Below are 5000 nucleotides of genomic sequence, written 5' to 3'. Positions count from 1 at the left end.
TCCCAGGATAGAACCTTGAGGGCAACCTTTGTTTACTGATTTGCGGGATATGAAGCTAGAGGTGACTATCTCTGCTGTTCGGTCAGAGAGGTAACTTTGAATAACTTTGTATATATTTTGCGGACAATTTCTATTTTTTAGGTTCCAGAGGATGCTGGGCCACCATACCGAATCGAAAGCTCCTGAGATGTCGAAGAGCAGACCTATCATATATTTGTTCCGAGAGTAAGTTACGTGTTTTCTCAATTCAACCATGGCGTCCTCTGTTGACCTTCCGGGTTTGAATCCGAATTGTCTATCAGAGGTGAGCTCATGGTTGTGCAGAAGGCAGTGGATCTTATTGGCCATAAGCTTTTCCAGAATTTTGCCGAGGACTGGGAGGAGAGAGATCGGCCTATAGGACTTAGGATCGCTCTCCTCTTTCTCTTTTCCTTTAAGTAGCACACGAATCTGAGCACGCTTCCATTGTTTTGGGAATACGCCGTGGGTTAGGCAATCATTAAACAGTTCTGTGATTTCCCCATGTAGGGTAGTCCAGGCCCGTCTAATGATTACGTTTTCTAGTCGGTCGTGTCCGGGGGCTTTATTCGGTTTAAGGGATTTTACTATTGTGGCTATGTCTGTTTTTAAGAATGGGGGAGAATTTTCCGTGGCTGGAGGTGACGACGTCTCCAGTCGGATGTTAATTTGTCTGTTTGTTTCGTTGGTCGTGTTATCGTCTGGAACTAGGTGGGCTAAGAGTTTGTCTATTGTGTCGCGTAGTGTGATTGTTTGTTCACCTTGTATTTGTATACTTTCGCATACTTTGTCTGCTTTTAGTTTTTTGTTTGCTATTTTGTATGTTATTCCCCATGCGTTTTCGTTTCCTTCCTTGGAGACGAAGTTTCTCCAACTTTTAAGTTTCGCGGATCTAATTTTTGATATATATTTATTTCGGAGGGTTCGATAAGACTCTCCTAAGGATTGCCTTACCGATTTCGTTTTTGTTCTTTGATAGATACGTCTTGCCTCAGTGACCTCTTTTCTAAGTTTGCTTAGTTGCGGAGTCCACCAAGGGACGGATTTCGGGAAGCGTGTTTTTTGCGGGATGGATTGTTCTGCTGCTGTTATGATTTTATTTTCTATTTTCGCGGCGAGTGATTCTGGAGTTGAGGTTTCTAAGGGGGGCGGGTCGTTTGTAGTTTTGTTGGAGAGACAGTGGTGAAATTTGTCCCAGTCTGCTTTTTTAACGTTGAACCTATTGGTTCTGACTGGTCGGCTAGAAGTGTGGAATAGTTGGATGGAATAGGTTATTAGACTGTGGTCGCTCGTGGTCGTACTGTCATGTACCGACCAACACCTGATTTTGTCGAATGAGTTTGCACACGCTAGAGTGAGATCAATGTTAGAAGTTCCTCTAGGTGTGTTGAATGTGAAGGTTGCGGAAGGCTTATTAACTACGAAGAGTCTGTGTTGGGAGATGAAATCTTCCATTGTCTCTCCTCGAGGATCTGTGCGTTTGCTGAACCAGAGGGGGGAGTTCGCGTTTGAATCTAAGCTAATTATTATTTTATGCCCCTTGAGAGTTGTAATTGCTTTATCTAGGTGGGCTAAGTATGAGTCTATGTTTTCGCAAAATTGGAGATACGCGTTGATTATGTAGAATCTGTCGTCTTTCGTGCAGATTTCTACGCATGTGCAATGGGTGTTGCTTATTTGTGCGATCTTAAGGGCTTCTATTTCGGTGTTGAAAATAACTATTGCTGATTTAATTTTGTCCGCGGTAGAGATTTTTGAAAAGCGTTTTTTGTCGGTTATGATTTTTGTAGTAATTCCGAAGCCTGGGATGGAGTTCGCGTTACTGTAGGGCTCCTGAAGCAAGAGTATATCTATCTTTTTGTTTGTCGCTATCTGTCTGAGTTCGTCAGTCACTGTCTTAGAACCTCCGGCGTTTATTTGTGCTACTTTTAGGATTCGTGTGCTACTTGTGTTGCGTCTAGTGGATACTTGGCCTATTTTAAGGGTGGGCATGGATTGGGAGTGGTTAGGTTTATAAACCATAATCCGTGCGAGCGAGGACCTGATTTATAGCAGCGATGTATGCCGGACATTCGCTGTGGGTGACAGAGTGGGTGGCGGGTTTGCCGGTTTTCTGGCAATTATGGCAGCAGGACGGTTTGGCCTTGTTTGGGCATGTTTTGAAAGTGTGGTCTTGCTCGGCGCAATGACCACAAATGTCTTTCTCGGCGCGGCAGTATTTCGTCGTGTGACCGAAGCTGTGGCACTTGTAACAGCGGGTCGCCGCGATGTAATCGTTGACGCGGCAACAATTCCATGCGACGTAGACTCGCTCTTTCTTGACGAGGATGTCGCGGGCCTGTTTAGACACTTCTAGAATCCAGTTGCATCTATCTCTGTTTTTGTCGCCTGATTTAAATGCGAGTTTGATCTGTTGGGAAATAGATTTTTCGGGGCCGTCGAGATTCTGGTTGACGATAGCCTTAAGTGTGGCTTCGTCACTCTCGAGTTTCGGGACGTCGTACAATATTATTCTGGGATTTTTCTTTAGCGGGGCTCCTACTATTAGGCCGGCAGCTTTCAACTGCGCGTTGCCTTGAAGGGTGGTTAGGTCAGAATTTTTAGAGGACTCGACTAGGATCCCGTTGCCCTGGATCCTCCTGATGCTCTTTATTTGCAATTTGTTCTCGGAAGGGGAAACGAGCTTCAGGACTGCTTCCTTGGTCTTCTCACTGGATTCGAAGACCTTGGGATCCTGTGGAAGGATCGTGATCGCGCTAGGAGGGTTCTGTTTTAAATTTGAAAGAGCCGCAGTTTTGGAGCGGACTCCGACTCTTTCGGCGTAGGTGGTGGGTCGGGAGGGTTCTTTCGAGACTTGACACTTTTCAGTGACTGTCTCGAGGGTCTTGCGCTGCATTTTATTTTCGGAGGTGATGGCGTGGATTTGGCCCTCGAGGTTACTGCAGCGGAGGAGGGACGCTCCAAGGATACTTTGCAGTTTCGCGAGTTTACTGGCGATAAACTGCGATGCTTCGGGATAGAGACCGTTGTCCTGGTCCATTAAGAAGTTCAATAAGGCCATTGAGACCTTTTCGGATTTTAAGCGAAGTTCGTTCGCGGTGAGATCGGGGGAGGGAGTGACGGCGGCCGTCTTGCTGCTGTTGTTTTGCGGATTGTTGGGGGCAGGTGTGACCGGGGGCGGAGAAGGGGCTTCGGATTTTCTCCGGGTTTTGGGGGGCTTTTGAGAGGGCACGTTGGTTAGCGGGGTGTCAGAATCTAATTCTGCGTCGGAGACTATTCTACGTTTATTTTTTCTGTTGCGTTTACTTACTTTGATGTAGCCCTCTGTATCGGATGTATCGGCTTCCATCCTGTCTGTTGTGGTCGGCTGGCGAGGTGGTGGGTTTGTCGGCTGGCGGTAGGCTGCTGGGCTGGCGTCCAGGTCGTCTAGGAGTTGCACACGGATTTTTTTCTTCGGATTTTTGGAAACTCACACGTGAAAAATAATGTACGTATCAAGAAATTTGCGCGTAACTAGGGACGGTTGCTAAGGAGTTTTCGCGGAGGAATGTACTACAGGCCGAGAAACCGTTACTTTTACCGTTAAGCGGTACCGTTACCTGGCCGGCGACCCTTGTAATCCGGGACGGCGCAGGTAGTCAAAATTTACGGACGCGAACAATTTAAAGTAAATGTTTATGCTTATAACTTTTTTAATGTTAAAACAATTAGCAAATGAACTGCACAAGGTTGTTGTCGGTAAAAAGCACTGCACGTTGGTACAAAAAATTTTTAATTTTCGTCACTTTCAAACTACCGTTTACGAAACGACGCGGATTAACTTCGGAGCGACTTGTCGCACGTCCGTTCACCACGGCGGTTGAGAGCGGAGTCCAGTAGATAGGGACAGTTAGTGTCGTCGTTGTGAGTCTAAAGATGGGCTATGCCTGGGTCCTATGTGGACTATACTAGCCGCTCTCTCGACGCGTGCCGATGGTCTGGCTCTACCCTCGTTCGTTATCGTGACAGGGGAAGACAACGTGCTACTCCCGCTGCCACCTCGAGTCCAACCCAATCCAGGCACTCTTGACGGAGTAGTAGTAGATAGGGACAGATGGGAATCTCGTTAATCCATTCATGCGCGTCACTAATTAGATGACGAGGCATTTGGCTACCTTAAGAGAGTCATAGTTACTCCCGCCGTTTACCCGCGCTTTTTTGAATTTCTTCACGTTGACATTCAGAGCACTGGGCAGAAATCACATTGCGTCAACACCCGTGGGGGCCATCGCAATGCTTTGTTTTAATTAGACAGTCGGATTCCCCTAGTCCGTGCCAGTTCTGAGCTGAGCGTTGAATGGCGGCCGAAGAGGACGACCGCACCGATGGGAAACGCCACGGAAGCCTCGCAGCAAGGAAGATCCGCGGGAGGCCAAGGCACGGGACCGAGCTCGGATCCCAGCCACGAGAGCCGTTCACCTCGCCCAGGCCCGGCACGTCAGCCAGACCCGCTTCCCGACCAAGCCCGACACGCCCCGCTCCTCAGAGCCAATCCTTATCCCGAAGTTACGGATCCAATTTGCCGACTTCCCTTACCTACATTAATCTATCGACTAGAGGCTCTTTACCTTGGAGACCTGCTGCGGATATGGGTACGAACCGGCGCGACACCTCCACGTGGCCCTCTCCTGGATTTTCAAGGTCCGAGGGGATGATCCGGACACCGCCGCAACTGCGGTGCTCTTCGCGTTCCAAACCCTATCTCCCTGCTAGAGGTTTCCAGGGAACTCGAACGCTTATACAGAAAAGAAAACTCTCCCCGGATCTCCCGACGGCGTCTCCAGGTCATTTTGGGTTACCCCGACGAACACTCTTACGAGGGCCCGAATGGTATGCGGTTCCGCTGCCGGGTTCCGGAATAGAAACCGGATTCCCTTTCGCCCAATGGGTGTTTTTTGTGCATGTATATAATAACAAAATATGCTGCGATTTATATAATAATA

The 5000-nt window shown here is 48.1% G+C and overlaps 1 pseudogene; it reads right to left on the bottom strand.

Annotated features, from left to right (window-relative positions):
* Positions 1-4066: 4066 nt before the first annotated feature.
* Positions 4067-5000, bottom strand: part of LOC143262838 (large subunit ribosomal RNA) — a 2996-nt pseudogene continuing 2062 nt past the window's right edge.

The sequence above is a fragment of the Megalopta genalis genome, unplaced genomic scaffold (assembly GCF_051020955.1).
Source record: "Megalopta genalis isolate 19385.01 unplaced genomic scaffold, iyMegGena1_principal scaffold0223, whole genome shotgun sequence".
Classification (NCBI taxonomy): Eukaryota; Metazoa; Arthropoda; class Insecta; order Hymenoptera; family Halictidae; genus Megalopta; species Megalopta genalis.
Note: the sequence above shows the minus strand (reverse complement) of the source record. Positions and strands in the feature narration are given on the sequence as shown.